The following is a 12,247-nucleotide window of genomic DNA, read 5'->3' as shown; positions in this document are numbered from 1 at the left end:
TTATTATTATTATTATTATTATTATTATTGTGTATGACTGTTTTGCTTGCATCTATGTCTATGCATTGTGTTTGTGAAGTGGGCCAGAAGAGGGCATCAGTTCCCCTAGAAATAGAGTTACAGCTGATTGTAAGCTACGACTTGGGTGCTGGACATAGAACCTGGGTCCTCAGGAAGAACACCAAAGGCTCTTAACTACTGAGCAATATCTTCAGCCCCTTGCTTTGTATTTTGAGTTAGGAATTCATTAACTTTGTTCTTGAAGATGACCTGAAACTTACTATGGAGTGCTGGTGGTTGGATGAGAAGGGCCCCCATAGGTGCATATATCTGGACATTTGGCTTAGGGGTTGTGGCCTTATTGGAGGAGATCTGTCACTGAGAGTGGATTTTGAGGATTCAAAAGTCCCCTGCCAGGCTCAGTCTTGTTGTCTCTTGGCCTCCATCTTGTTGGTCAGATATAATCACTTAGCTACTGCTCCAGTGCCATGCATGCTTGCTGCCATATTCCCCACCATGATAATCATGGACTAATAACCCCCTGAAACTAGAGGCAAGCCCCCAATTAAATTCTTTGTTCTGAGCTGGGCATGGTGGCACACACCTTTAATCCTAGCACCTGGGAGGCAGAGACAGGTGGATCTCTGTCAGTTCAAGGCCAGCCTGATTTATAGAGCCATTCCAAGACATCTGGTATACATCGAGAAACCCTGTCTTGAAAAACTGGGGAAAAAAAGATTTGTGTAAATTGCCTTGGCTATGGTGTTTCATAGCTACAATAGAACAGCAACTAAAGCTGTAACCCACACTGGCCCCAAACTTGATTCTTCTACCTCTACTGCCTAATTGCTCAGATTATAGGCATGGGGTACCATACCTGACCCTTTGTTTAAAATGTATGAAAAAGACACATGAGTTAAAACTGAGAAACATAAGTAAGACAAAGGGCTGTTTTACTAACTTCAGAACCACAGCATACAAATAATACCACAGTAGATAGTGTGTGTGTGTGTCTCAATATGTAGCTCTGGCTGTCCTGGAACTGTGTAGGTCAGGCTGGCCTTGAACTCACAGAGTTCCACTTGCCTCTGCTTCCCAGTGCTGGGATTAAAGGAGAGTGGCTCTGTGCCCCAGCTTGTGCACATTTCTCAGTTTTCATCCTCTCAATGTTTACTTTAAAAATATAATTTTAGCTAGGTAAAGGCTTCTATGCTTATTTTTAAAAATGTTTTCCCATTTTGTATTTAAAAGATCTGTATCATAATTAGTATCTTAAACATTTTTTTGTTTACTTATTTACTTACTGTAACTTTATGTATGTATGGGAACATGCTTGCCATCCTGCATATGTGTAGAGCAGAGGGCAACTTGAAGGAGTTGTCTGTCTGCTTTGACCAGGTTCTCTGCTGAGTCACCTCCCCTGCTGTCTTAGCTTTACTTTCTTTTAAAACATCTATTTGTGGTTTGTAATATTATTGGCATGTAGGTTTGTCACCGCTTTAGAGGCAGTGGGACCTGATAAATGAGACAGACTAAAGTCTTATGAGATAGCCAACTCTTTTCAGAGCCTCAGACAATTTAAACTGAGAGGGTTAAGACAGGTCATGTATGTAAAATTCTCATGCGTTCAAGCTGTATGCAATCACAAGGAAAAAACATACATGACAAAAACGTATTTTTCTATGGAGGCGTATAGAAGATAATTTAAGCATTTAACTGAATAGCAACAGCAAGTAACAATGAGTACGTTGAAGTAAATTCACTCCTATCCTTTACACCTGGGAGGAGCATGGAAACATACTTCAAGAACAATTCTGCATTTTGAAGAAACTAAGGTCACAAGACTCTTGTTTTCTTGGAATGTTTTCACAAGCCCTTAGAATTCTCACTTGACTCCATTCCTGGACCTGTTCTGACATAGGTTGGTTTAGTGTAATTGACTCTTTCATTACCAGGAGATAGAAGCTCAGCTTTCTCAGTAGATGGTCTTAATAAATACATTGTGAATAATAATGATGTTGAGAATAATAATTATAATGCATCAGTTATTTGTTTCATTGCTGTGACAAAATACTTGCTAAAGCATGTTTTGGAGGGGAAGGTTTATTTTGGCCTACAGTTCTATGGATCATAGTCCATCACGGCAGGGAAGGTATGATGGCAAGAACAGGAGGTGTCTGGTCACATTGTCACAGGTTAGGAAGCAGAGAGTAATGATCTTATGTTTAGGTTTCTTTTTCCTTTTTTAGTCTGTGATTCCAGTTCATGGAATGGTGCCACCCAAATCTAGGCTGGGTCTTTCTATTTCATTTAACCTAATCTACATGGCCCCTCACATGCATGCTTGAAGTGTTTCTATAGTGATTCTAAGTCCCATCAAGTTGACAATAATGATTAATTACAGATAATAGTAATAATTTATATTAATTTATATGATAGGAGATATTAGCAAATACAGCAAATGTATATCATAAAAGTATATTATTTAAATGTTAATTTTTTGAAGTTCAAAAAGCATGACCAATCTTTATGTATTTATGAGGTACATTGTGATGCTTTGATTCTATATGCTTTGTGTGATGGCCGCTGCTAGAGCTGAGATTCAAGAACAATAGGTCTTTCATATTGACTTTTTATGATGTCACCCACTTCCTCCTGCCTTCATCCCTAGCAGAAATTAATATACTATCTGTTTGTATAATTTTGTCATCTTAAGAATGTTAAATAGTGCTATCAGGTAAAGCCACCTACTGCCAATCCTGATGACCTGAGTTTGACATGGACAAACAGAAGAAAAAGAGTTCAAGAAAAGGCAGAAAGAACAGATATAGTTAGATACAGAGACCTACTCATTCACACACTCAGGAATTCAATAAAAACACAATACTGGAAGCCATAATTCATATACAAAGGATCATGTTTGTGTTTCTGACTCTGTGTTACCTCACTCAGGATGATTTTTCGAGTTCCATCTATGTTTTATTTCTTTTTTTATTTGAATTAGAAACATGCATGCTTCAAATGTCAATCCCAGCCCCCCCCCCACCAGCCCCACACCCACTCCCCCATCCCCATCCCAATCCCCACATCATTCCCCAAGGAGGGTGAGGCCCTCATTGGGGGGGATCTCCAGAGTCTATCATTTCATCCAGGGCAGGATGTAGGCCCTTCACCATGTGTCCAGGCTGAGAGGGCATCCTTCCATGTGGAATGGGCTCAAAGATCATTTGTATGCCATGGTGAACATCAATCTACTACCCAAGGCCCCAGAGATTTCTGAGGCCTCCTCACTGACACTGTATTCATGGAGTCTGGGTAGTCCTCTGTTGTCCTCTTAGCAATCACTCTGGGGCTCAAGAGCTCCCCCTTGTCTAGTCAGCTGTCTTTGTGGGTTTCCCAGCACAGTCTTGACCCCTTTGCTCATCACTCCTCCATCTCTGTTACTGGGTTCCAGGGGTTCAGTTCAGTGTTTAGCTGTGAGTATCTGTCTCTGCTTCCATCAGTCACTGGATGAAGGTTCTAGGATGGCATATAAGGTAGTCATCAACCTTATCATCAGGTAGGGGCTGATGTAGCCTCTCTGCTATTACTTAGTTTTCCAGTTTGTGTTATTCTTGTAGATCTCTGGAAATCTTACTGGTGTCAGCTCTCTCCTCAAAGCTATAATGACTCCAACTATTATGGTATCTCTCATCCTGGTCTCCTCTATTCTTACCCAGACACATCCTTCCTGCTCCCCCATGTCTTCTTCTACCTTCCTCTTATCCCCCTCTCTTTTTCCTGGTTCCGTCTCCTCTCCCCCCCCATGTTCCTAATCTGCTCAGGAGAGCTTGCCTCTTACCACTTCTTTGGGGTATAATGCATATCTCTTGGGAACCTCCCTGTTTCCCAGCCTCACTGGCCTTGGGATCCATGTCTAAAATCCATATATGAGTGAGTACATACCGTGTTTGCCTTTATATGACTGAGTTATCTCACTCAGGATGGTTTCTTCTAGCCACCCATTTGCCTGCAAATTTCAAGATTCCATTGTTTTTTTTTTCCCCGCTGAGTAGTACTCCATTGTGTAAATGTACCACATTTTCTCTACCCACTCTTCAGTTGAGGGACATCTAGATTGCTTCCAAGTTCTGGCTATTACAAATAATGCTGCTATGAACATAGTGGAACAGACATCCTTGTTGTATGAATGGGCATCTTTTGGATATACGCCTAAGAGTGGAGTTGCTGGGTCTTGTGGTAGGTTTATTCCCATTTTTCTGAGGAATCTCCATACTGATTTCCAAAGTGGCTGAACAAGTTGGCACTCCCACCAGTAATGGAGGAGTGTTTCCCTTTCACCACATCCTCTCCAGCATAAATTGTTGTTGGTGTTTTTGATTTTAGCCATTCTGACAGGAGTGGAATATCAAGGAATAAGTTTACGGAAGGGAGTGAGTGATTGCTACAGTGACAATTACAAAACACTGAAAAGAAATCTGAAAGGACACATACATACACAAGAAATGGAAAACCACATGCCAATACTTTCAAAACATCTACAATCTCTAAAGCAAATCCACAGATTACAACAATCTACATGAAAACACCAAAAACATTCTTCACATAGAGAAAACAATCATAAAACTCATCTATAACCATAACAGATCCTGAGGATCTGTTCTAGCAATCTTCTGCAAAAACAAAGGTGTAGGCACCATATGACCTCATTTGAAAAATATATTACAAAACCATAGTAACCCAAATAGGATGCTAATGCCAAAAATAAAATGGGAAATAGGCGTGCAAACGCACACACGCTACACAGAAGCAGATACGAGAGTGTAGAATCTGGAAACAACCGAGATGTCCCTCACTTCAAGAAAGGATAAAGAAAATGTGGTGCATTTTACACAATGTGGAACATTACTCAGCTGTAAAAAAACAAAAAACAATGACATCAAGAAATTTGCAGGTAAATAGATGGAACTAGACTTCCACCCAAACCCAAGGCAGAGAGCAGAGGCAAGCACCTGCTTCCCATCTTAGACCTGATTTCCGGCTACTTGCCCTCTCTCGGATCCCCTGGCTTGGGGACTGCAGCCAGGTCGAGTCGCCCCCACCCCTACCATGGACTACCAAGTGACAAGGAGCCTGCAGAGAGAGCTGGCCCACATCTGCCTACATTCAGGGCAGAGGGCAGGGACAGAGAGCAGAGGCTAGAGAATATTGGATTTGCTTACATCCACCAAAAGGGAACCCTGGTCGCCAACACACCAGGTGAGGAAGAGACTCTTTCTACACCCACTGGAAGAAGTGATGGGGAAGAAGTATTTAAGAACACACAGAGAAACAGAAAACCAAATATGACACCACCAGAGTCTAGAGATTCTACACCGGTAAGACCTGACTACCCATATGCGGATCAAGCAGAACGACTGACCTTAAAAACACCTTCATGAAAATGATAGAGGCCTCAAAGAAAATTCCTTAAAGAAATGGAAGAAAAAACTAACCATAAAATGCAAGAAATAGAAAAAAAATCCAACAAATGCAAGAAAGGGAAGAAAACACAAAGCAAAAATTACATGAAATAATTCAAACAGTGCAAGGGTTGAAAGCTCACATGAAGACAATAAAAAAAAAACAGAGTCTGAAGGAATGCTGGAAATAGAAAAACTGGGGAAACGGTCAGGTACTACAGATGCAAGCACAACCAACAGAATACAAGAGATGGAAGAGAGAATCTCATGTGTTGAAGACACACTAGGAAATAGATTCATCAATCAAAGAAAATCTTAAGTCCAACAAATCCCTAACACCATATATCCAGGAAATATGGGACACCATGAAAAGACCAAAACTAAGAATAATAAGTATAGAAGAAAACCACCTCAAAGGGGCAGGGAACATATTCAACAAAATCATAGAAGAAAACTTTCCCAACCTAAAGAAAGACATGGCAATGAAGTTACAAGAAGCTTACAGAACACCAAATAGAGTGGACCACAAAAAAGTTCCCTCACAACATAATAATCAAGACCCCAAGCATACAGAATAAAGAAAGAATAATTAGAGCAGCTAAGGAAAAAGGGCAAATAACATATAAAGGCAAACCTATAAGAATTACACCTGACTTCTACATGGAAACTCTGAAAGCCAGAAGGTACTGGATAGATATTCTATCAACACTAAGAGACCATTGATGCCAACCCAGACTACTATATCCAGCAAATCTTTCAATCACTATGGATGGAGAAAATATGATATTACATGACAAAACCAGATTTAAACATATCCACTAACCAAGCCCTACAGAAAGTTCTGGAAGGAAAACTCCAGTCCAAGGAAGTTAACTACAACCAGAAAAACATAGGAAATAGAAAATCCCACTTTACCAACACCCAAAAGAGAAAAGGGGTGGAAATCCACACACAATTCCCCTAAGAACAACCATTCCAAAACAAATGAGAACGAGCAATCAAAGGTCATTAATATCCCTCAATATTCATGGTCTTAACTTGCCCATAAAAAAGCACAGGCTGACAGAATGGATTCAAAGACAGAACCCATCCTTCTGCTGACTACAAGAAACACACCTCAGCCTCAAAGACAGACATTACCTCAGAGTTAAGGGTTAGGAAAAGATTTTCTAATCAAATGATCCCAAGAAACAAGCAGGGGTAGCAAACTTAATATGTAACAAACTAGACTTTAAACAGAAATCAATCAAAAGAGATGAAGGAGGTCATTTCATATTCATCACAGGAAAAATCCACCAAGATGAAGTCTCGATTCTGAACATCTATGCCCCAAATACAAAGGCATCAACATTCATAAAAGAAACGTTACTAAAACTGAAACCACACATAAAACCTCACAAACTTATAATGGAAGACTTCAACACCCCACTGTCACCACTGGACAGGACTACAAGACAGAAACTTAACAAAGAAACAAAGGATCTAATAGAAGTTATGACCCAATTGGGTTTGACAGACATCTATGGACATTCCATCCAAACACAAAAGAATATACCTTTTTCTCAGCTCCACGTGGAATCTTCTCAAAAATTGACCACATACTTGGCAACATAGCAAACCTCAACAGGTAAAATTGGAATAACTCCATGTATCTTATCAGACCACCATCCTTTAAAGTTAGAGTTCAACAAAAACACAAACTGCATGAACCCTACAAATTCAAGGGAATTGAATAATATGATATTGCACGACTCCTGGGTCAAAGAAGAAATAAAAAAAGAAATTAAAGACTTCTTAGAATTCAATGAGAATAAAGACACAACATACCCAAACTTATGGGACACTTTGAAAGCAGTACTAAGAAGAAAGTTCATAGCACTATGTGCCCACAAGAAGAAACTGGAGAATAGTTACACTAGAGAATTAACAGCACAGCTGAAAGCTCTAGAATACAAAGAAGCAAACTCACACAAGTAGACGCCAAGAAAAAATCATATTGTGGGATGAAATCAATAAAGCAGAAACTAGGAGAACAATACAAAGAATCAATGCAACAAAGAGCTGGTTCCTCGAGAAAGTCAATAAGATAGACAAACCTTTATCCAAAATCACCATATGGTAGAATGTGAACATGCAAATTAACAAAATCAGAAAAGAAAAGGAGGACATAAAAACGGACACTGTGGAAATCAAGAGAATCATCAGGTCATACTTTGAAAACCTGTACTTCACAAAATTTGAAAATTTAAAAGAAATGGACGACTTCCTGGATAGATATCACCTGCCAAAATTAAATCAAGAACAGATAAGCAATTTAAATAGACCTACAACACCTAAGGAAATAGAAACAGTCATCAAAAGTCTCCCAACCAAAAAAAGTCCAGGGCCAGATGGCTTCAGTGCAGAATTTTACCAGAAATTAAATAAAGAGCTTATACCAATTCTCCGCAAAGTATTCCAAGCAATAGAAGCAGAAGGGTCTTTGCGAAACTCTTTTTATGAGGCTTCAATAACATTGATACCCAAGTCACACGAAGACACAACTAAGAAAGAACTTCAGACCAATTTCCCTCATGAACATTGATGCAAAAATACTCAATAAAATACTGGCAAATCGGATCCAAGAACACATCAGAAAACTGATCCACCATGATCACGTAGGCTTCACTCCAGGGATGCAGGGATGGTTCAACCTACAAAAATGTATCAATGTAATCCACCATATAAACAAACTGAGAAACAAAAATCACATGACCATCTCACTAGATGCTGAAAAAGCCTTTGACAAAACCCAACACCCCTACATGATAAAGGTCTTGAAGAGATCTGGGATAACAGGAAAATACCTAAACATAATAAAAGCTATATACAGCAAACCAACAGCCAACATCAAACTAAATGGACAGAAACTGAAGGCGATTCCACTAAAATCAGGAAAAAGACAAGGCTATCCACTCTCTCCATATCTCTTCAATATTGTACTCGAAGTTCTAGCTAGAGCAATAAGACAACAAAAGGAGATCAAGGGGATACAAATTGGAAAGGAAGAGGTCAAACATTCACTGTTTGCAGATGACATGATAGTTTATATAAATGACCCAAAGAACTCTACCAGGGAAATCTTACAGCTGATTAACACCTTCAGCAAAGTGACAGGATACAAGATCAACTGAAGAAAATCAGTAGCCCTACTATATACAGAAGATAAGAGGGCTGAGAAAGAAATCAGAGAAACATCACCCTTTGCAATTGCCACACACAAGATAAAATACCTTGGTGTAACGCTAACCAAACAAGTGAAAGACCTGTATCACAAGAACTTTGAGTCTTTAAAGAAAGAAATTAAAGAAGACACCAGAAAATGGAAAGATCTCCCATGCTCTAATTAGATAGGTAGGATCAATGTAGTAAAAATGGCGATCCTGCCAAAAGCAATCTACAGACTCAATGCAATCCCCATCAAAATTCCAGCACAATTCTTCACAGACCTTGAAGGAACAATTCTCAGCTTTATACAGCAAAAGTAAAGACCCAGAATAGTCAAGACAATCCTGCTCAACAAAGCAACATCTGGAGGCATCACCATTCCAGACTTCAAGCTCTGTTATAGAGCTGTAGTCCTGAAAGCAGCTTGGTACTGGCATAAGAATAGACAGGTAGACCAATGGAACCGAATTGAACACTCTGAGAATAATCCACAAACCTATGAACAGCTGATTTTTGACAAAGAAGCTAAAATTATACAATGGAAAAAAGATAGCATCTTAAACAAATGGTGCTGGCATAATAAAAAGATAGCATCTTAAACAAATGGTGCTGGCATAACTGGTTATTTGCATGTAGAAGACTGAAGATAGATCCATGTCTATCGCCATGCACAAAACTTAAGTCCAAATGGATCAAAGACCTCAACACAAATCCAGCCAGAGAAAGTGGGAGGTACCCTTGAACGAATTAGTACAGGAGACTGCTTCCTGAACATAACACCAGTAGCTCAAACACTAAGATCGACAATTAATAAATGGGATCTCCTGAAACTGAGTAGCTTCTGTAAGGCAAAGAACACAGTCAGCAAGACAAAAAGGCAACCCACAGATTGGGAAAAAACATTCACTAACTCTACATCTGACAGAGTGCTGATCTCAAAAATGTGTAAAGAACTCAAGAAGTTCTTCTCCAAAACACAAAGGGCCCAATTACAAAGTGGGGGCCTGAACTAAATAGAGAATTCTCAATAGAGGAGTCTAAAATGGCTGATAGACATTAAGAAAGTGCTCAACACCCTTGGCCATTAGAGAAATGCATATCAAAACAATCCTGAGATAGCATCTTACTCCTGTCAGAATGTCTAAAATCAAAAACACTAATGACAGCTTATGCTGGACAGGATATGGAGAAAAAAAAGAATAAAACTTAATTGATAAAATAGATAAATCGATTAGTTCCTGAGATTTCACTTAGTCATTACAGAAAAGAAAGACTTTTATTACTCAAAAACTTCCTTTCACTTGTAAATTTTACTCTTCCCATAATAGCTTTCAGAATTCTTTCTGTGCAGTATGTGCTCACTGGTTAGCTGGGTAGCATAAAACACTTACACATCTCATTGGATGTTCACTAACTCTTCAAAAATAACCAAACTAGGCCCCTCTAAAGACACTAAGCATCCTAGATCATGAAGCTATTAGGTCACAGTACATTATGAAATCAAAAAGGACAATTACTAGATTTGAGTGATGGTGGAGAGCTGTCTCAGTGTTAAGAGTACCTAAAGCTCTTGTTGGCAGCCTGGGTTCTGTCCCAGGCCGCCTTGGGACCTAGGTTTCTTTTTTAAAAGCGCAAGTTGTTTGTACACATCATACTTGCTATTACTTGTTTTTAAGTTTTTTTTATTTTCTTACATTTTATTTTGTGTGTCTGTCCATGTGTACCTGTGTGTGTCTGCATGCATGCATGCATGCATGCATGCGTGCATATCATTGTGAGCACATACTATGGTGTGTATGTGGAGGTTAGAAGATCTGTGCTTCCAATATTTGGGGACTGGGATGGGACTCGGGTCACCAGGCTTGGTGGTAAAATAGCTAAGACATCTTGCTGGCCCTGCTACTGTTCATTTTCTATCCTGCTATGCTCTAGATCTCATCATTTCTAATGGTTGGGACCTTTTGTATAAAGTCCTGCCATCTACACTCTGACTTGATACTTTGTATTCCTTTCTCTTGTTTAATTTCTCTTCCCCAAATAGTGTGTTGATAAGACAGGTGTAAGGAGATGTATGTCATATTGCAGATCTTGGAGGAAGTGTGTCCAACTCTTCCCATTTTGTATGGTAGCTATGAAATTGTCACTCATTACAGCCCTTGTTGGGTTGAGGCATGTTGATGCTATTCTAATCTTGTCAGGGTTTTTATCATGAAGGGTTGCTGAATGTTACTTACTGAATGCTTTCTTTTATGTGAATTGAGATCACATGTTTTTGTTCTTTGTTCTCTTGATGAGATATCATACCTATATTGATATGTTTGATTTGTTCTTGCATCATGGGGGTAAATTTTACTTGACATTTTGGAGCTGTGGCAGTTGACATTTTACTGTTGATAATTTTGATATCCATTCATCAGGGATGTTGATGTGTAGGTTGTAATTGTTGTATATGATTTATGTTTCAGGGTATGGTGACCTAGTAGAATAAGTTTGGTAGAGTTTCTTCTTTTTTAGTTTATATTTAGAATAGTTTGAGAAGAATTGAAATTCAGTTTTTCTTGAAATATTTTGTAGAATTCATCAGTGAAACTCAAGTTATGGAACTTGCTTTTGTGGGAGACTCCCCCATATGTCCTGTATGTTACGGAACAAACTTAGATCTCATGCATGCTGGACAAGTGCTTTATCACAGATCTACATCCACCTTCAGACCGTGTGGGGTACTGATCCTCTGCCTCTATCTCATTAATTGTTTTAGGCTGCTGTATATTTTTCCACTGTTTTGATCCAGTCTAGTGTATTGTTCATCTTGAGTTTCCAGTTTGCAGTCATATGATAATCATGGCAGTGTTTCTGGTTTTTGGCATTTTTGTGATTCCACTTTGTAAGTCTCTCCTTTTTTATATCTAATTTAATTTTCTTCCTTTAATTATCAAAAAGTTTGTTGATTTTTATCTCTCAAAAAGTCAGCTATCAATTTGATTATTAGTAGTTTATTTCTAGTCTCTATTTTACTTATTTCTGCTCTGATATTCATGTTTTCCTTGGATTTGGGTATTTTCCTAGACTCAGCTCTTTGATAAAGGAATTAACGGCTTCCAGTTGCTTTTATTTTACTGCATTTGGTGAATAAGCAGGCTTTGGCATGCAGCATTTCCATCACTTGAGAGACTTCATGAGTTCCTTTTTATTTCTTCAGTGACTTCCTTCCTTCCTTCCTTCCTTCCTTCCTTCCTTCCTTCCTTCCTTCCTTCCTTCTTTCCTTCCTTCCTTCCTTCCTTTCTTAAGACAGGGTTTCTTTGCGTAGCCCTTGCTCTCTGAGAACTCATTCTGTAGACCAGAACTAGTCTAGAACTCAGAATCCTGTCTGCCTTTGTCTCCTGAGTGGTGGGATTAAAGGCTTGTGCCACCACCACCTGGCTCTTCAGTGACCTGTTGGCTGTTCCTGAGCATATTGCTTAATTTTCATGGACTTGTTTATTTTCTATTTTTGCTTGTTGATTTCTAAATTGTGTTCTGGCATTTTATAGATTTGTGGTAAGATTCTAACTTTTTAAATCTTGAGACTTATTTTGGTG

At 39.0% G+C, this 12,247-nt stretch overlaps 1 protein-coding gene across 19 annotated transcripts in view; it reads left to right on the top strand.

Annotated features, from left to right (window-relative positions):
- Positions 1–12,247, top strand: part of Tasp1 (taspase 1) — a 219,382-nt gene that overhangs the window by 66,214 nt on the left and 140,921 nt on the right. The gene's annotated exons all lie outside the window — the stretch shown is intronic.

This window comes from Mesocricetus auratus, unplaced genomic scaffold (genome assembly GCF_017639785.1).
Source record: "Mesocricetus auratus isolate SY011 unplaced genomic scaffold, BCM_Maur_2.0 Super-Scaffold_100004, whole genome shotgun sequence".
Taxonomy (NCBI): domain Eukaryota; kingdom Metazoa; phylum Chordata; class Mammalia; order Rodentia; family Cricetidae; genus Mesocricetus; species Mesocricetus auratus.
This window is presented reverse-complemented; position numbering and strand designations above follow the sequence as displayed.